Genomic DNA, 22,122 nt, shown 5'->3' with positions numbered 1-22,122 from the left:
ACAACTACCATGATAGTTAAATAAAATTTATTCCTTTGCAGTAGGGAAAAATTGGATTTACGCAAAACTGTAACCATAGAGCTTTCCACCAGCAAAATATGCATGTAGTATAGTTTTATTCTTCCATCATTCTCTATGTGTTACATTGCCAGCATATTCCATGTGCTGACCCGTTTCGGGCTGCAACATTCATGTTGTAGACTTTTCAGACGACGAGTAAGATGCCTTTTAGGTCGTGGTTCTATACTCAGTGATGCTATTGGAGTTGATGGACCCACTTATCTTCCAAGCCTTCCGCTGTTATCATTATTAGATGGCCTTAAGCCATATTTATTGTAATAACTTCTCTTTTGAGACACTCGATGTAATAAGTGTGTGCTTGCTACTCTGTTATAAATCCTTCAAGTACTGTGTGGTGTCAGCATTACTGATCCAGGGATGACACCTAAGCATAGAGATTGGACCGTTTGAGGTCTGGTCGCTACAAGATTGTATCAGAGCACACGCTGACTGTAGGACACGACCACTAAGCTAAAGCCCTAGATCACTACTCACTCTTCTCCTTTTGACCTCTCATCTTTTCTACTCTTTTAGGATGGCGGATGCAAGGAACAAGTTCACGCAACAAGATGAAGATACACCCTTTGGACGTCATTTGAAGGAAGTCACTAGATATCTGAACATAGGAGTACCAAGCTTCACCGAAACCTACAACGCCACTCTACCGGAAGAGGAGCGCTGGATGATTCAAGTTCACGTTCCAGGAAGGACGTTCATGCCAGTCACTGAGCCCATAGAGTTTTCATTTGATGCACCAACATGGAGTCTAGGAAAGAGCATGGCAGCTCACATCGCCATGGGACGCATTGGAGAAGTTTACCGCAATGATCTCAAGGATACTATCTACCAGATTTGTGGGCGCCGAGATGAGCACTGGGAGATGATCAGCACCAAGAAGGATAGATCAATTGCATATTTTATCCAGGAGTTAAACCAGCACATTCGACGTCAGGAGGACCAGATGTGCGCCGACATGATAGATCTGAAGAAGGCGAAGACAAGAATCAAGGAACTGGAGGAAGAACTCAAGGCTACACGTGAAGATTATGAAGAGGAAATCGAAGTACTAGTGGACAAGAATGCCGACCTAACAATGAAGATCAGAATATTTATGGGAGGCCCTACACCAATAGAGGAAGACGAAGAACCCATGGAGATTCACCCAGAAGACTACGTCATCATCGACGACACCGACTCGGATCCAGATGATAGCGATGATGACTATGTTCATGAAGCTGAAGCAGATATCATGGAGTCTGCAACCGAAGAATATTTCTAGTAGACCACCCCAACAGTAGTAGTCCCCCATGTAAATATAGTAGTCCGAGCACTTTTGCGATAGTTAGACTGATTGTATGCCCTTGTTTGATTGAATGAAGTAGAATTGTTTGTTTTGCCTCATGTGCATATGGGTAGTGTTTTCTCTCTAGACCCCTCTCTATTCTTAAATCTCATCTTTTCTAAACCCCTCAGATGCCTCCGGGACGTGACCCCGGATTTACCTTCCCACCAGAGCTCACTCAGTTGATCCAGCAGCAGAACACATTGATGCAGTTGCTAGTCCAGAACCAGAATCAAGGGAACAACAACAACAACCCACCACCACCACCACCTGTTGATCACTTAGCCCATTTTCTTAGGCTGAATCCGCCGGTGTTTTCCAGTAGCACTGAGCCGATAGTAGCAGATGATTGGCTCTACAAGACAGCAAGGGAGTTGACCATGACAGGATGCACAAATGCGGAAAAGGTGAAGTTTGCCGCACATCAACTTGAAGGACCCACAGCATCATGGTGGGAGAATTTCACAGCCACTTTCCCTGTCGACACTGTCACATGGGACCAGTTCCAGCAGGCTTTCCGTACTGCGCATGTTTCAACAGGAGCTATGGCCATGAAGAAGCATGAGTTTCGCAACTTGCGCCAAGGAGGACGGACAGTTGGCCAGTATGTGGAGGACTTTAGTAAGCTTGCACGTTATGCCCCAGATGACGTTGCTACGGATGCATCTAAGCAGGAGAAGTTTCTGGAAGGACTGAATGATGAGTTGAGCATGCATGGAGCTGGTAGATAGTGATCTCATGATTGAAGGGAAGCAGCAACAAATTGAAAACCGCAAGCGGAAGTATGGACAAGGGAAGTACAATTCTGGAGCTCAGCAGAAGCCACGTTTTACCCCTAGGACGGGAGGACATTTTCAGCATACCCATGGAGGAGGTAGCTCGCACAATCACAATGGCACCAAGAATGGTAATGGGAATGGAGGAAGCAACGGCCAAAACCGCACCAACCCATCAACCCCAGCCAAGAGAGACCTGAGCCAAGTCACTTGCTTTAAGTGCCAGAAGACCGGACATTATGCCAATGAATGTCCCGAAGCCCAGAATGGAAATGGCAATGGAACCTCTGGGAAGAAGCCGAACCCTTTCAATAGGGGACAGGTGAACCACGTAAATGTGGAGGAGGTTGAAGCCCAGCTCGATGCAGTAATAGGTAAGTTTTTGGTTAAGTCATTTACTGCACTCGTTCTTTTTGATACTGGTGCATCGCATTCATACATATCAAGGGGATTTGTGGATAAGTACAAACTGCAAACCCAAGCCCTTAGGTCACCCATGTTAGTAACCTCGCCTGGAGCAGAGTATATGGCTAGTCTATGGTGTGATCGGTTACCATTAAGGATTGGTAACTACGTATTTCCCTCAGACCTAATAGTATTGGAATCTCAAGGATTGGATGTGATATTAGGCATGGATTGGTTATCGAAGTATGAAGGGAACATTGAATGTGCCAGTAAGTCAATTTTGCTTACCACCCCAGAAGGGAGAAGGATCAAGTATGTATCCCGACATGTGCCGAAAAGGACTCAAGTAAATTTCCTAACAGGAGTTGTGCAGGAGGAAGTACCAGTAGTGAAGGATTTCCCTGATGTATTTCCAGAAGAGTTGCCAGGCATGCCACCAGATAGAGACATTGAGTTTTTGATTGAGCTTTTTCCAGGCACAGGGCCAATATCTAAGAGACCATATAGAATGCCCACAAAGGATTTGGAAGAAATTAAGAAGCAGATCAAGGAGTTACTAGATAAAGGATATATCCGCCCAAGTTCTTCACCTTGGGGATCGCCAGTACTTCTAGTGGAGAAGAAGGATGGATCGTTAAGAATGGTTGTTGATTATCGAGGATTCAATGAAGTAACCATCAAGAACAAGTACCCACTACCGATGATAAATGATCTGTTTGATCAATTGCAAGGAGCTAAGGTATTTTCCAAGATCGACATGCGATCGGGATACCATCAGTTGAAGATTCGAGAATAGGATATACCTAAGACGGCTTTTACCACCAGGTATGGGCTGTACGAGTATATCGTTATGTCATTTGGCCTGACTAACGCACCGGCATATTTTATGAACATGATGAACAAAGTGTTTATGGAGTTTTTGGATAAGTTCGTCGTAGTGTTCATTGATGATATCCTAGTTTACTTGAAGGATGAAGAGGAGCATAAGGAGCATTTGCGTTTGGTACTTGGTAAGCTCAGAGAACATCAGTTATATGCCAAGTTTAGCAAATGTGAGTTTTGGTTGAAGGAAATTGGATTCCTCGGACACATTATATCTGGAGAAGGTATAGCAGTAGATCCCACTAAGGTTGACAATGTGACAAATTGGGAAGCGCCAACAATGGTTGGAGAGATCCGGAGTTTTCTTGGACTTGCAGGATACTACCGGAGATCCATTCAAAATTTCTCGAAGATTGTGAAACCTATGACGGAGTTGTTGAAGAAGGATACCAAGTTCATATGGACTAAGGAATGTGAGGCTAGTTTCCAGGAGTTGAAGAAACGCTTGGTTACATCACCAGTGTTGATTTTGCCAGATCAGACCAAGGATTATGAGGTGTATTGCGACGCTTCATGTCGAGGACTTGGAGCAGTGCTTATGCAAGAAGGAAGAGTTGTTTCATATGCCTCACGACAGCTTAAGCCTCATGAGTTGAATTATGCAACGCGTGATTTGGAGTTAGCAGCCGTAGTGCATGCATTGAAAACTTGGAGACATTTTCTCATTGGAAACCATTGTGAGGTGTACACGGATCACAAGAGTTTGAAGTATATTTTCATGCAGCAGGAGTTAAATCTCAGACAAAGGAGATGGTTGGAACTCATCAAGGATTATGATATGAGATTGCATTATCACCCTGGAAAGGCTAACGTAGTAGCTAACGCGTTGAGCCGTAAAAGTCATGTCAACACCTTAATGATGGGAGATTTACCAAAGGAGTTAGCCGAAAATCTTCGTGAGCTATTTTTGGAGATAGTTCCGAGAGGCTATGTAGCAGCATTGGAGATTCAGTCTACTTTGATGGATAAGATCAGAGAAGCTCAAAGGACTGACAAGGAGATTGCTTCTTTTAAGGAGAAAATGAACAAAGGAAAATATAAAGGATTTCGTGAGGATGAGCATGATACCTTATGGTTTGAAGACCGTGTTTATGTGCCTAATGATTCGGAGATCAAGAAATTGATTCTGCAAGAGGCCCTGATTCACCATATTCTATTCACCCAGGAAATACCAAGATGTATTTGGATTTGAAGGATATTTTTTGGTGGACCGGAATGAAGAAGGATATTGCGGAGTATGTAGCCGTTTGTGATGTATGTCAGAGAGTAAAGGCAGAGCATCAGAAGCCAGCAGGATTGCTACAACCATTGCCGATACCTGAATGGAAGTGGGATAAGCTAGGCATGGATTTTATCACAGGATTGCCCAGAACTCGTTCAGGCTATGACTCGATATGGGTTGTAGTCGATCGTTTGACAAAGGTAGCTCATTTCATTCCAGTGAAGACTACCTATACTAGTGCCAAGCTGGCAAAGATATACATGACCAGAATCGTATGTCTGCATGGAGTTCCAAGGAGCATTGTGTGACGCCCGTATAGTTAAGCTACAGTAATCCTCTGCTAATGGTGCCTTGTCATCACATTACTGTTGCTAATCCTCGCTTGATTCAAATCCCCGTTCAAATTCAATTTCAAAATAAAGTCAAATAAATTATTTCTCCAAACAGCAAAACTAAGATGTTCAAAGTATGGCAAATAATCCCTTGATATTTGTCATGTTTGAACCAACCTCTTTTGAATTCCCAAAATGCCCCTGGGAATCAATTTGTGGTCCAACAGTTTTTAAAATTGGCCTTTTCAATTTCTAAAAATGGTTAGGCAACTATTTTTGACCTCAAACTTTTTGTGTCTCCTAGAAATAATGTGCTTGATTTATGTGACAAGTCTCATCTCTAGCAAAACTCATTTAGTTTTACAATTTAAATAGAAAACAGTAAAGAAAATAAGTAACAGAAAAGGATTGTGTTAAAGGCTAAGCTAGTGTTACAATGGAAAAGCCCACCCAACCTACAGTGAGGCCCAGCCCGACTCCCCCCTCATCTTCTTTCTCTGTTCACAGGAACGATGTGGCAGGCATCCGGCGGCGACATGGCCATGCTTGGCCACGTGCCGGCCATCCGGCTCCTCCCCGTTATCCTACAAGAAGCCGTCCGCGGCCCCGACAACCCTAGCCACTTTCCCTTTCCCCCTTGCACCGCTTCCTTCTTCCCCGAGCAAAGCCGCCGCCGCCGCTCACCAAAGCCATGGTCACTGGCCAGCCCTCGCCGACCCGAGGTGTCTAGGAGGACCCTCGTCTTCAACCACGTCGCCTGCGCCCCTGGATCGAGGCGGGGGGACCACTGAACGTCTCCTTCGACCCGGTCTTCTACGCCCAGGCCATCGCAACTTCGTCGTCGGTCTGCCGCACCACGACCTCCCCGGCCTCCCCGTGCTTCTCCCCGGCAACGCTGTGAGCCGCCGCACATCGCCCCTTCTCCTTTTCATTCTTCCCATCGCCGTAGGACATCACCACCGACGCGCCCGGACCTCTCCGTCCGCTGCCGTGCGCCCGCGCTCGCGCCGCCGAGCCCGTCCCACTCACCTGCCCCACTCCTTTCCCTGCGTCGCCGCCTGTCGTCGCCCACACCTACAGCCGCTGCGGCTCGGCTGTGCTTGTTCGCCGTTGCCGTTGCTCGGCACCCGCCGTGCCTGTCGTCGCCCGCGCTCCTGCGCTGCTTCACTGCTTCCCTGCCCGCTGCTTGCTTGCTGCTTTGCTTAGCTGCCGCTGCTGCCTAGCTACTAGAGCCGCCTCTGCCTCTCGCTCTCTGTTGTCGCCCTCGCTCGCCCGGCCGAGCCCCGAGCTCGCATCCACCCGCGCCCCTGCGCCTCGTCGCAAGTGTCGCCCGCACGCCTAGCCGCGTCGCCGCCCTCCGCTCGCCCCTGCATGCCGCCGCTAGTCACCGCTCCGCGCTCACCGCCGGCCACCGCTCCCCGCCGCCTCCGTCCACCGGCGCGGCCGCTGCCATGCCTGCCCGCCCCTATGCCCGCACATGCGCATGTGTTGCCGGCCGGGTCCTTGGCCGGCCAGGTGTGTGTGTGTGTGTTAGATCAGGTTAGGTAATGGCCTACCGACGGATGGGCCCGTCTACTGTAGCGTTAGGATTAGTTATAATTAGATTAACCTAGTTAACTTAGTGTCTCACTGACAGCCGGGTCCCACCTTGCTAATTAAGTTATTAGATTAACTAAAAACCCTGTTAATAGCCTTGTCAATGACACATGGGACCTGCTGGTCAAGTTGATCAGTCAACCGTCAAAAGTTGACTTGCTGACTCAGCGTTTCCCGGCCCCACTGTCAGCCTCTGTTACACAGCTGGGTGCACTGGACCGGGTGCACTTAGCATTTTACTACTTGGATAATTCAAATTAATAATTTTAGAATATTGCTAAAACTTTGAAAATTCATAGAAATGAAACCGTAACTCGGATGGAAATGTTTTCTATATGAAAGTTGCTCAGAAAAATCCAATGAATCCGTATACGCGGTCCGTTTACCTGTCAAATGCCTCTAACTATCTGAACATGGAACATTCACCCTCCGGTCATCTGTCTGACACAGGTCCGTAACCGGGAAAACATTCCCGGTTGTTTTCCCCCTTCACCTTTATCGCGTAGCCATACGTTAGGTCACATCCGACACATCTTATTGCCATGTTATGCTTTGTGGTGCTATGTTGCTTTATATTTACTGTTTCTTCCCCCTCTTCTCTCCAGTAGACCCTGAGACGGATGCCGCCCCTGTGATCGACTACGTCGACAACGACCCCTCCTTGCCAGAGCAACCAGGCAAGCAAACCCCCTTTGATCATTCCGATATCGCCCATTTCTTTCCCTCTCATGCTTGCATTAGAACTACTACTGCTTTCTGTATGATCCTACTCTGATGCATAGCCTATTGTTGTTACCTGATTTCATACCTTACCTGCTTATCCTAAACTGCTTAGTATAGGTTGGTTAGTGATCCATCAGTGACCCCCACCTTGTCCTAGTTGCCTCGCTTTATGTTCGATGACTCGACCAACGTGATCGACGTCCAGGCCCCGACACCGCACATCACCCCCTTAGTTGTACGACACTACAGAGTTACTATCGAGTGCCGAGGGTGAACCTCATACATCACTCCTGATGAGATCTCTGTAGTGTAGCTATACGGTCGAGGTCATCAAGGGCGATTTCCTCCTTAACCACTTCCGTTACCGCTCTATCTTGCAACCCCTCAAGTGTGAACCTCGAGGGTGGATCCTCTTACGTTCACCTTGATGATAACATCGAGTGGGATTCACCGGGGGTGATTGCTCGGGTTTTCCCCTTGGTGTTAGACACACAGTTACTATGGTTACTATGACTTTACACTGAGCCATGTTACTAAAGACGGGTCGATCCTGAGGGGTACCCGCGCGAGCTTAATTACGAGTGATGTGGAGTCGGGTCCACCTGGAAGGTGCCCGCGAGATACTTACGAGGCGTGGCCGGGCATTCTTAGCCCTTGCCGCAAGTACTCGAGACGGGGTGACGGGGTCACATCGATCGTGAGTCTCTGGTCGTTACCGCGCGTTCCTGATCCACTATGATTTGGATATTTGATCCGAGGGGCCTCTGGCTTGATAGCACTAACCATCACGTGGGCATAGTATGGGCGTTCTGCGTCGTATACATCAGCCGAAGCTTAATAGACGTCAGCGACTGAGCGGCGCGTGCCGGGTTGGACTGGAAAGCACCTACTTTGTTGAAGGAGGTAGCTAGGTCTGCTCACCGGCCGCGTACGCAACGTGCAGGAGTTCCCGGGGAGATGGCCCATGACCCCTGGGGGCATAGGTTTAGTCCGGCGTGCTGGCCTCTCTATTAAGCCTAGGTCGGGTTGCGGCGTATTGTTTGGCCGACGCCGGGCATGACCCAGGAAAGTGTGTTCGGCCGGAGTTAATCGAGCGTGGTGGGTAAGTTGGTGCACCCCTGCAGGGAAGAAAACATCTATCGATAGCCTATCCTACGGTAACGGACACCTGGAGTTGTATCCCGATCGATACAACTAGAACTGGATACTTGTGATGAGAACTGGATGCTGATGAGAATTGGATTGTGATGATAACTGGATAGTATGGCTTTGGGATTGCTTTCTCGTAGGGAGTCGAGAAAGGATCTCTGGCTGAGGTTGATAACACTACTACTACTTTACTCTATGCTACTCTACTCCCTCCTGTTGCTGCAAGATGGTGGTTTCCAGAAGATGCTAGTCTTCGATAGGCTAGGTTTTCCCCTTCCCTTCCGGCATTCTGCAGTTTAGTCCACAGATACAACCCATTCCTTTGATACAGATGCATACTTAGTTTAGATCTGATGTAAGTCTTGCGAGTGCTTTGGATGAGTACTCATGTTTGCTTTGCTACTTCTTTTTCCCCCTTACCCGATTGTTGCGACCAGATGACGGATCCCAGGAGCCAGACGACGCCACTGATGACTACTACTACCCGGAGGATGCCTACTACTACGTGACGACCGCTGACGACTTGGAGTAGTTAGGAGGCTCCCAAGAAGGAGGCCTTGCCTTTTCGATCGTTGCTGCTTTTGTGCTAGCCTTCTTAAGACAATCTTGTTTAACTCATGTCTGTACTCAGATATTGCTGCTTCCGCTGACTCTTGTGCTTTCGAGCTAATGTATTCAAGCCTTCGAGGCCCCTGGCTTGTAATATAAAGCTTGTATTATTTTAATTTGTGTCTAGAGTTGTGTTGTGATATCCTCCCGTGAGTCGTTGATCTTGATCATACACATTTGCGTGTATGATTAGTGTACGATTGAATCGAGGGCGTCACACATTGTATCAGATAGAGGAACCCAGTTTACCTCAAAGTTCTGGAATCAGTTGCACGAAACTTTGGGTACCAGGCTAGAGTTCACTACAGCTTTCCATCCACAGACAGATGGACAGACCGAGAGAGTCAATCAGATTTTGGAGGATATGCTGATAGCTTGTGCGCTAGATTACGGATCTAGTTGGGACGAGAATTTTCCATACGCAGAATTCTCTTATAACAACAGTTATCAATCCAGTTTGAAAATGGCCCCTTTCGAAGCCTTGTACGGAAGGAGGTACAGGACCCCGTTGTCATGGGATGAAGTTGGAGACCGTCAATTGTTTGGACCAGATCTGATTAAGGAGTCTGAACAGAAAGTAAAATTAATTCACGATAGGCTCAAGATAGCCCAGTCCAGACAGAAGAGCTACACAGATTCAAAACGCAAGGAGACAGTTTACGAAGTCGGAGATCGAGTTTATCTTCGAGTATCTCCACTTCGTGGAGTTAAGCGCTTTGGAGTTAAGGGAAAGTTAGCGTCACGTTTTGTAGAACCATACAAAGTTGTGGAGCATATGGGAGAAGTAGCCTACAAGTTGGAATTGCCCGAAGGATTGTCAGGAGTTCACGACATGTTCCACGTTTCCCAGTTGAAGAAGTGCCACGCAGAGATGGCTGATATACCGCTGAGAGATACAGTGCCGCTGGAAGCGATTCGGTTGGACAGTGATTTGACCTATGAAGAGAAACCAGTCAAGATTCTTGAGTATGCCAGCCGAGTCACCCACAGCAAGGTTATCAAGTTTTGCAAAGTTCAGTGGAGCCACCACACGGATGATGAAGCCACCTGGGAACGCGAGGAAGATCTGTTGAAGGACCACCCTTACCTATTTTCTAGCCAACCCGAATCTCGAGGGCGAGATTCATCTTAAGGGGGGTAGGTTTGTAACATCCCAAATTTTTAATTTGGAATGTTATACAATAGATCATTATTGCATATCATATTTATTGCATTTTGGTTGATCCTAGAAATTTCATGCAACTCAAGGACCCTCGGAGAGAGTTGGGGATTTCGTTATTTTCATATTTGAGTTGTCTCAATTTTGAAAATAGCATCATTTGATTTTATTTATTTTATCTTCAATTATTTCGATTATAAGAATTATGAGAGAGGGAATAAAATGACTTTCCCAAAAGAAAGAAACATTGAGGATTTAATAAAAAATCAAATAAGATTTTATTTTGGTTCTATTTGCTATTTTATTTGAATTTAGGAAAAATTGCACATTTTCAAAAATTGCATTTAGAGCCAAGAAAATGTTCATCCTGTTCTAAATATTTTATTTAGACGGAGAAAATTTGTTTTGGCATTTTTTTAGAATTTTATTTATTTTTCTAGAATTTTTTTAGTCGCAACGAAATAGTTTAAAAAAATAGAGACCCCGCGCCCGACTGGGCCAAGGGCCCAGCCGAGCAGGCCGGCCCAGCCAGCCTCCGCCGCCTCCCTCCCGGGTCGGGACAGGAGTCCCGGCCGCCGCCGCCGCCGAGTCCGGGGAGGACCCGCCTCCCGAGGCCGTCCCCTTCCCCAAGTCGCCGCCTCCCCCCCTTTTATAAACCCCGCCGGACCCCCCTAGAACCGCCCCACACCGTCGCCGCCTCCCCACGCCACCCGCGCCGCCGCAGCCGCCTGCCGCCGCCGCACGCCGCAGCCGCCGCCCCGCGCCGCTTGCCGCCCCTGCCGCCGCTTGCAGCCATCGCCCCGCCGCCCCACACCACCCGCCGCCGCCGGAGCCCCGCCGGAGCATCGCCGGAGCCCCGAGCCGAGGTAGCCGCCGCCCCGGTTTTCTGAGAAAAGCCGTTTCGGGTTTTTTTTGAAAACCTAAGTTTTCGTTATTTTAAATAGATCGGTTTTTCTCCGGTTTATTTATTTAGCGAGCGTTCGCTCGTCCGTTCGTTTTAATGAACGTGTTCATCGTTTAGTTCCAGAAAACAAACGTTCGTTCGTTATTCTGTTCGTCGTTTTTCTTTTTCTCGGATTAAATCCGTGATTTTTCTGATCGCGATTTCTTATCCGATGTTCGTTTTAGTTTAACTTTTCGCGCGTTTGTCGGAATCAGGCGATTCAAGCGCCTGCAGTTTCGTCTTGAAACCCTCTTTCCGTTTAACCAACTCAAACAAGTTTTTGCCTCAATAAAAATTGCCCTAGATTCAGATTAGTAAATGGAGCTTATTTCTTTTGCCGTTTGTCTTTCGTTGCTTCGTTTGATTTGGTTCTTTTTGCCAACCAGAGTTCTTAAGTTGAACTATCTGGTTATATCTTTTATTCGAGTTTTACTTATGCATTAGTTTAGTACTTATTGTATGCTTGTTTGTTTGCGATAGAGTATCCGGAGTGCACCGCTTGCTACTTCGAATCGCTAGGTTTCACGGATCATCAGCAAGGCAAGTAACACTTTGATCATACTTCCTATTACCCAGTTTTTATTGCATTAGATCAACCGTCACACCATTGCATGATTAGGATCTAATTAAATTATGGGTCTGGGAAGTAGATGAGGTAGTACCTATTACCTGTTATTATCAAACCTTTGGGAGTTACTTCTACGTTTGCTTGTTATGCCATGCTATGCTAGTAGACGTGGACTGGGTGAGTGAAATCCATGACAGATGTGAGATTGATAATTTAATGGTTTATCTAAGGTGGCAACTTAAATACACATCTGGGTGGATTGATGCACCTGGGTATTCCAGCGATTGCTTGTTTTTCTTTGGACCGCCACCTAGGCTCAAAGGGATCATGAGATTATTCATGCTAGAAACTTCCGTGTGCAGCCACAAGCTACTATGGGCTCTAGCATAGTTGACTAAGTCATGCGAACTCTTACAGTGGTAGACTAGCAGATGTAGGGGATGTAGGTGGTACAGTCTACCCGATCGTAAGGTGCTAGCGCTTCTGAAAGACTATGTCTCGATCATCTGTTTCTCAAACACCCTGTAGTGCGAGAAATCCAACGGACGAGATCGAGTCTTGTGGGGGAAAGTGCACAAACCTCTGTAGAGTGTATAAACTAATCATGATTAGCCGTGTCCCCGGTTATGGACATCTTGAGTATCTAGTACCTGGATTATCATGTGAATCTCATCATGTTACTCTAATTAATTTTGTTGGTTTTTTAATGATGATGCTTAATTGGGATTGAGAATGCTGTCAACCATTCTCAATGTTTAACAACTACCATGATAGTTAAATAAAATTTATTCCTTTGCAGTAGGGAAAATTTGGCTTTATGCAAAACTGTAACCATAGAGCTTTCCACCAGCAAAATATGCATGTAGTATAGTTTTATTCTTCCATCATTCTCTAGGTGTTACATTGCCAGCATATTCCATGTGCTGACCCGTTTCGGGCTGCAACGTTCATGTTGCAGACTTTTCAGACTCATCACCCCCAGTTCTATACTCAGTGATGCCGTTGGAGTTGATGGACTCACTTATCTTCCAAGCCTTCCGTTGTTATCATTATTAGATGGCCTTAAGCCATATTTATTGTAATAAGTTCTCTTTTGAGACACTCGATGTAATAAGTGTGTGATTGCTACTCTGTTATAAATTCTTCAAGTAATGTGTGGTGTCAGCATTACTGATCCAGGGATGACACCTGAGCACAGAGATTGGACCGTTTGAGGTCTGGTCGCTACATAATAGATTTTTGCAATAAGCATGCGAGTTCTTTATGACTAATATTGAGTCCATGGATTATACGCACTCTCACGTTTCTGGCATTGCTAGCCTCTCTTGTGCCGCGCAACTTTCACCGGTTCCATAAACCCACCATATACCTTCCTCAAAACAGCCATCATACCTACCTATTATGGCATTTCCATAGCCATTCCGAGATATATTGCCATGCAACTTTCCACCATTATGTTTATTATGACACACTCCATAATTGTCATATTGCTATGCATGATCATGCAGTTGACATCGTATTTGTGGCAAAGCCACCGTTCATCATTTTTATACATGTCACTCTTGATTCATTGCACATCCCGGTACTCAGCCGGAGGCATTCATATAGAGTCATATGTTTGTTCTAATATCGAGTTGTAATTTTTGAGTTGTAAGTAAATAAAAGTGTGATGATCCTCATTATTAGAGCATTGGCCCATGTGAGGAAAAAAAGAGAGAAGGCCCAAAAAATGAGAGAAAAGAGAGAAGGGACAATGTTACTATCCTTTTGCCACACTTGTGCTTCAAAGTTGCACGATGATCTTCATGATAGAGAGTCTCCTATATTGTCACTGTCATATACTAGTGGGAATTTTTCATTATAGCACTTTTAGTTTTCTTTTTGTGCTTTCATAAACTTATAGCTCTAGTGCATCCGTTGCATGGCAATCCCTACTCACTCACATTGATATCTATTGATGGGCATCTCCATAGCCTGTTGATACGCCTAGTTGATGTGAGACTATCTCCTTCCTTTTTGTCTTCTCCACAACCACCTTCTATTCCACCTATAGTGCTATGTCCATGGCTCATGCTCATGTATTGCGTGAAAGTTGAAAAAGTTTGAGAACGTCCAAAGTATGAAACAATTTCTTGGCTTGTCATCGGGGTTGTGCGTGATTTGAATATTTTGCGTGATGAAGATGGAGCATAGCCAGACTATATGATTTTGTAGGGATATGCTTTCTTTGGCCATGTTATTTTGAGAAGACATAATTATTTTGTTAGTATGCTTGAATTATTATTGTTTTTATGTCAATATTAAACTTTTGTTTTGAATCATACGGATCTGAACATTCATGCCACAATAAAGAGAATTACATGGATAAATATGTTAGGTAGCATTCCACAACAAAAATTATGTTTCTATCATTTACCTACTCGAGGACAAGCAGGAATTAAGCTTGGGGATGCCTAATACGTCTCCAACATATATCTAATTTTTGATTGTTCCATGCTATTATATTATCTGTTTTGGATGTTTTATATGCATTTATATGCTATTTTATATTACTTTGGGACTAACCTATTAACCTAGAGCCCAATGCCAGTTCCTGTTTTTTTCCTTGTTTTAGATTTCCGCAGAAAAGGAATACCAGATGGAGTCCAAACGGAATGAAACTTCCGCGGTGATTTTTCTTGGACCAGAAGACATCCAGAGGGCTTGGAGTGCACGTCAGGAAAGCCACGAGGCAGCCACAAGGTTGGAGGGCGTGCCCAGGGGGTAGGCCACGCCCCCACCCTTGTGGGCCCCTCGTGATTCCACCAACCTATTTCTTCCTCTTATATATTCTCAAATACCCCAAAACCTTCCAAGGGAGCCATGAAACCACTTTTCCACCACCGCAACCTTCTATACCCGTGAGATCCTATCTAGGGGCCTTTTCGGTGTCCTGCTGGAGGGGGATTCGATCAAGGAGGGCTTCTACATCAACACCATTGCCTCTCCGAGCGTGAGTAGTTTACCACAGACCTACGGATCCATAGCTAGTAGCTAAATGGCTTCTTCTCTCTCTTTGATTCTCAATACCATGCTCTCCTCGATGTTCTTGGATATCTATTTGATGTAGTACTTTTTGCGGTGCGTTTGCCGAGATCCAATGAATTGTGGATTTATGATTAGCTTATCTATGAATATTATTTGAATCTCCTCTGAATTCTTATATGCATGATTTGATATCTTTGCAAGTCTCTCTGAACTATCGATTTGGTTTGGCCAACTAGATTGGTTTTTCTTGCAATGGGAGAAGTCCATAGCTTTGGGTTCAATCTTGTGGTGCTCGATCCTAGTGACAGAAGGGGAACCGACACGTATTGTATTGTTGCCATCGAGGATAAAAAGATGGGGTTTTCATCATATTGCTTGAGTTTATCCCACTACATCATGTCATCTTACTTAATGCGTTACTCTGTTCTATGAACTTAATACTCTAGATGCAGGTAGGAGTCAGTCGATGTGTGGAGTAATAGTAGTAGATGCAGGCAGGAGTCGGTCTACTTGATACAGACGTGATGCCTATATTCATGATCATTGCCTTAGATATCGTCATAACTTTGTGCTTTTCTATCAATTGCTCGGCAGTAATTTGTTCACCCACCGTAATATTTTCTATCTTGAGAGAAGCCTCTAGTGAAACCTATGGCCCCCGGGTCTATTTTCCATCATATAAGTTTCCGATCTACAATTTTAGTTTCCTATTTACTTTCTTTGCAATCTTTTACTTTCCATTCCATGAACCAAAAATATCATTTTACCGTTTATCCATCTATACCAGATCTCACTTTGCAAATAACCGTGAAGGGATTGACAACCCCTTTGTCGCGTTGGGTGCAAGTTGGTGTTTGTTTGTGCAAGTATTCAGTGGCTTGTGTGTTGTCTCCTACTGGATTGATACCTTGGTCCTCAAAAGCTAAGGGAAATACTTACTCTACTTTGCTGCATCACCCTTTCCTCTTCAAGGGAAAAACCAACGCAAGCTCAAGAGGTAGCAACAGCTGCATTCACGAAAAATATGGCACCGTCTAAATCCGTTGAGACGACACCGTATGAATGGTGGTTTAGCAAGAAACCTAAGTCGCCGTTTCTTAAACTTTGGGGTTGCGACACTTATGTCAAAAGGCTTCAGCCTGATAAGCTCGAACCCAAATCGGAGAAGTGCGTCTTCATAGGATACCCTAAGGAAACAATTGGGTACAACTTCTACCACAAATCCGAAGGCAAGATATTTGTTGCCACGAATGGAAACTTTCTAGAGAAGGAGTTTTGATACGTCTCCAACGTATCTATAATTTTTGATTGCTCCATGCTATATTATCTACTGTTTTGGACATTATTGGGCTTTATTATCCACTTTTATATTATTTTTGGGACTAACCTATTAACCGGAGGCCCAGCCCAGAATTGCTGTTTTTTGCCTGTTTTAGGGTTTCGAAGAACAGGAATATCAAACGGAGTCCAAACGGAATGAAACCTTCGGGAACGTGATTTTCTCAACAAACAAGACCCGAGAGACTTGGACCCTACGTCAAGACACAAAAGAGGAGACCACGAGGTAGGGGGCGCGCCTACCCCCCCCCCTCCCAGGCGCGCCCTCCACCCTCGTGGGCCCCCTGTTGCTCCACCGACGTACTCCTTCCTCCTATATATACCTACGTACCCCCAAACGACCAGATACGGAGCCAAAAACCTAATTCCATCACCGCAAATTTCTGTATCCACAAGATCCCAGCTTGGGGCATGTTCCGGAGCTCCGCTAGAGGGGGCATCGATCACGGAGGGCTTCTACATCAACACCATAGCCTCTCCGATGAAGTGTGAGTAGTTTACCTCAGACCTACGGGTCCATAGTTATTAGCTAGATGGCTTCTTCTCTCTTTTTGGATCTCAATACAATGTTCTCCCCCTCTCTTGTGGAGAACTATTCGATGTGATCTTCTTTTTGCGGTGTGTTTGTTGAGACCGATGAATTTTGGGTTTATGATCAAGTCTATCTATGAATAATATTTGAATCTTCTCTGAATTCTTTTATGTATGATTGGTTATCTTTGCAAGTGTCTTCAAATTTTCAGTTTGGTTTGGCCTACTAGATTGATCTTTCTTGCAATGGGAGAAGTGCTTAGCTTTGGATTCTATCTTGCGGTGTCCTTTCCCAGTGACAGTAGGGGCAGCAAGGCACGTGTTGTATTGTTGCCATCGAGGATAACAAGATGGGGTTTTCATCATATTGCATGAGTCTATCCCTCTACATCATGTCATCTTGCTTAAGGCGTTACTCTGTTTTTAACTTAATACCCTAGATGCATGCTGGATAGCGATCGATGAGTGGAGTAATAGTAGTAGATGCAGGAAGGAGTCGGTCTACTTGTCTCGGACGTGATGCCTATATACATGATCATACCTAGATATTCTCATAACTATGCTCAATTATGTCAATTGCTCAATAGTAATTTTTTCACCCACCGTAGAATATGTATGCTCTCGAGAGAAGCCACTAGTGAAACCTATGGCCCCCGGGTCTATCTTTATCATATTAATCTCCTACTACTTAGTTATTTCCTTTGCTTTTTACTTTGCCTTTATTTTACTTTGCATCTTTATCACAAAAATACCAAAAATATTATCTTATCATATCTATCAGATCTCACTCTTGTAAGTGGCCGTGTAGGGATTGACAACCCCTATTCGCATTGGTTGCGAGGATTTATTTGTTTTGTGCAGGTACTAGGGACTCGCGCGTAGCCTCCTACTGAATTGATACCGTTCTCGTGATGACTACACCAACTAGAGAGGAAGCTAATGATAATGATCATCAAACTTCAGATCAAGTTATTACCGAGCGTCGTAGGTCAACCAGAGCACGTTCCACACCAGAGTGGTACGGTAATCCTGTTCTGGAAGTCATGTTACTAGACCATGACGAACCTACGAACTATTAAGAAGCGATGGTGAGCCCAGATTCCGATAAATGGATCGAGGCCATGAAATCTAAGAAAGGATCCACGTGAATTTGGTTGACTTGCCGGATGATCGGTGAGCCATAGAGAATAAATGGATCTTCAAGAAGAAGACTGACGTTGATGGTAATGTTACTGTCTACAAAGCTCGACTTGTCGTGAAAGGTTTTCGACAAGTTCAAGGAGTTGATTACGATGAGACTTTCTCACCCGTAGTGATGCTTAAGTCTGTTCGAATCATGTTAGCAATTGCCGGGGAGGTCTACGCAAAAGTCAACATACCAAGTACCCATCACATACCCTTATCTCCCGCATTATATTATTTGCCATTTACCTCTCGTTTTCCTCTCCCCCACTTCACCCTTGTCGTTTTATTCGCCCTCTCTCTCTATCCTCCCTCTCTTTCTCTATTTGCCTCTTTTTGCCCGCTTGCTTTTTGTTTGCTTGTGTGTTAGTTCGTTTGCTTGTTGTCATGGCTAGTCCTTTACCTTTTGCCTCTATGTCTGAAATTGAGGAAATTATTGACGACATGGACAATAATAATATCATGAAAAATTTTGATACTCCTTCTAAAGAACCTACCATCTTACATACAAAAAAATTCCGTGTTGGTAGTGGTAATATTATTGGAAAAGGAGTTATTCAAGAATTCTTTACTTGTGTCGGTGCTTTACCTTCTCTGGGAAGTTCTATCTTTCATAGAACTAGTAGTCTTGTGGACGCTATTGCCATGCTTGTAGTTGAACTTGAAAGACAATTTATGCACATGCACCCTTGCATACAAAGGATTTTCCTGGAATTTTCTAATATTGAGCATTCTTCTGTTAAGCGTGCCGCTACTATCTTTTTGGCTCATGAGTTTAGATTCGTAATAAAAGAGGCCAAAGAAATCTTTGCACATTATAGGTGGACGCTTGCCATCCTCCCATAGAGGCTATTGTCACGACCGGTTTTTCAATAAAAATGTTTATTGAGAAACCAATCTTTTGAGTCCAGTATGAGAAAAATCCTCCTTACCGGTAGACAAATTCTTGATACAATAAGCCAGTAGCATAAAATATATTACAGGGTCGAGCTATGGTTGCTCAACCAAATTATTACAAGCATGCCAATAATTATACATAATGGCGGACATGACACAGTGGTGTGGAGGCATACTACTGACTCGAGGATAGGGTGGTGGTGGAAAAACACAGCGGGGAGTGAGATACATGACTCTAAAACTGGCATCTCATCGAGCGTCGAGGTGAGGCTCGATGAATTTATTTGGTAGCGGAAGCGGATATAATACAGTGACCAAATCCAGGGTCGCACGAGACTGACTGGGATTCCTCTAGGCGTCGGACTCGCTATCAAATTCTTCATCCATGAGATCGCCTTTGTCAGCATCTGGCCAAATCAACAAGCCAGGTGAGTACTTTGAAAGTACTCGCAAGACAGTTCGGACGTAAGATATAACAAATGCATGCATGGATGCGTCATGATTAATTTTTACAGTGGCACATTAATTCGTAAAAACAAGACAGGTAAAAAGGGGTCGGCGGTAGTCCGCTTGAAAACCCAACAAAATAACTGTAAACCCAATCAGGTGTCTGAAGCGACACCTCGATAGGAAGATAAATAAATAAATCATGCCGCAGTCGGGCGTCTAGGCGACACCACATAAAGGGCTTTAAAAGAAATACCACAGTCGGGCGTCTGGGCGACGCCACATAAAGGGCTTTAAAAGAAATGCCACAGTCGGGCGTCTGAGCGACGCCACATAAAGGGCTTTAAAAGAAATGCCACAGTCGGACGTCTGAGCGACATCGCAGAAAGGGCTTTCATTGAAAGTAAAATATAACAATGCCACAGTCGGACGTCTGAGCGACATCACAGAAAGGGCTTTTATTGAAAGTAAATAATAACAATGCCACAGTCGGACGTCTGAGCGACATCACAAAAAGGGCTTTTATTCCCAAGTAAATAATACTCATAATAAATATTCAATTCATGAAAATAAACGGGTTAGTCCATCCACAGGAATAAACATCTAACCGGACTTAGCACTCATGTGATTCACCGGAGTCTCTGTCATCAAAACTGACATTTGTCAGGATAAGATAATACCGAACTTGGACATGGAATAGATGATTCAAAGGAATATATGACTCTGCAGAGTTTGTACGAAAATTTTTCCCACAGCCATCGGATTTCCGTAGTCACGAAGGACTAGTTCCGTTTACGGTATTTCGGAAGAAAACACAGCTAACCGGTACACACCCATCCTACCTCTCGATACTAGGAATCACCCTAGACATCGTCCAAGAAAAACTTTTGAGACGGGGAGATCACAATCTCGAATAGCATGGGATCAAATTTATATACGCGCGCTCTAAGGGGTGCCCCCCTCTCGGGCCCAACCGGAAACACCCATGCCCCCTGACCAGATGACTGGCTTTAATCCAGGGCCATGAAACCATCATCACGGCCTCTCCTTTTCGTGTGTACCAAGAAAGCAGTTTGCAACTTACTAAGCCATATTCCTTGCGGAAAACATGTGGTAGTACAGGGAAAGAAAAATGGAGGGAACTGGACTGATACGGGTTGAAACTGAAGTCATATAGCCTGGCATAAGACTGGCATGCTACAACACTGCCATCTTACCCATCCTCATGCCAACACATGGCCATGCATACTCACATCCATCAACTTGTGGACTTTCGAAACTCACTTGCCTCATCGTTGCATGTAACATGACATTCGTCAGTATGCTCATCAACATGCCCTAAAACTACTTAATGCAAACATGCCAAAACAATCATCATATCAAAAGTTCAAACATGCTTGCCTGGTTCAGAGTAGTCGGAGCCTAGCTCGGTGAAGTTCGCGGTCCCGTCACCTCCTTCGGTATCTACGGGATAAAGAAAATATACGCGCTATCGTGAATACCGTGAGGTACACAAAAATTTCTCCAAATATTTTTCAAATAAATCTGATAAAAAACTAGACAAAATTTTAAGGAGAACAGAAAAAGAATCAATCAAAAATACTTTTCTGTTAAAAAGTTATAAGGGTTTTAGTCCAGGGACTCATCTGTAATGAAACAGAAAGTTCCCAGGGGCTAACTTATAAAAACAGAAAACGATTCGAATAAGAATGCACCGGCCCAGCGGGAAAACGCATTTGGCAGAAGACGTTTTCAGAAAACGGTTCACTTAGAAAGGACAGAGAGGCTGACAGGCGGGTCCCGCCCGTCAGGTTTGAATTTTTAAAAGAGGCGGCAGAGCTCGACGGTGCCCAAGAGCCGTGGTGGTCGCCGGCGGCGATCCACGGCGAGGCAGGGAGATCGGAGAGTACCTCCGTGTTCAGGGCGCCATTCCGTGTCTGTGGGAGGTGGTGGTGGTCGCCGGCGAGCACCACGTCGACGGCGGCCCTTGCTCCGGCGGACGGTGGTTCGGGCGTTGATGGAGCTCGCCGAGGAGGGCTGCAAGGATCGAATTGAAGTGGGGGTTAGCTCTCTGGTTGCTCGAGGAGGGTACTGACGAAGTTTGGGCGCCGAGGACGGCCTCACCGGAGCGAATCGAGACGGAGGCCGAGGCGGAACGGGGCGGCCGGAGTCGGGGGAGGAGACCTCCTCGAGGTCCTCCTAGTGGCCTTGCGGGGCGTTGGTGAGGTGCAGTGGTGGTGCGTGCTCGAGGGTGAGCTCGGGGTCCCCTTTTATAGGCGATCTGAGGCGGTGGCCGTGGACGGATAAGTCCGGTGGTGGATTACGGCGGCGTAGTGGCTGGACGGGGAGATTAGGGAGTTGGGCGTCATCGTGGAGGTCTACTGGTCCCATTTAGGTGCTAATCCGCAGCGGGATTTGGTTGCTTAGGGGGAGCTCGACGGAACGGGGCGACGCGGGCCCGTCGGCGGCAGGGAGCGCGCTCTGTGCGTGCCGCGCCACGGCGACGGTGCTGCATGCGTGCGCTGGCGAGGAAATGGCCACGCGGAGCCACCAGGGGTTTTGGGCGGCGCCGAACGGCGTTGAGCCGCCGTTCTGCTCCCTGTCGGCGCTACGGTGGTTCGGCCGCTGCAAGACACGCCGGCGCAGGCGGGCCAGGGTGCCACCAACGCCAGGAAGGCGCCAAGCGCGTGTGTGGAGCTCCGGACAAGCAGGCCAGGCGGCGAGCAACGTGCCAAGGGCACTGTGGCCGCGTGACTGAAATCTGACGAAGAGAAACAACACTGAACCCTGAAGTTAACTGAAGATGAACAGAAACAGTGCATGCAAGGTGTTCGACAGAATGATCTAGGCATCTAGGGATTTTTCCTTGAGCTGAAACTTGGTGGGGTGGCCTCTCATTGCACCAGGAGGCCGCCTGAATTTTGGTAGAATTTT

This window comes from Triticum urartu, chromosome 4A, assembly GCF_056163025.1.
Source record: "Triticum urartu cultivar PI428250 chromosome 4A, HENAU_Tu73, whole genome shotgun sequence".
Lineage (NCBI taxonomy): Eukaryota > Viridiplantae > Streptophyta > Magnoliopsida > Poales > Poaceae > Triticum > Triticum urartu.
Note: the sequence above shows the minus strand (reverse complement) of the source record.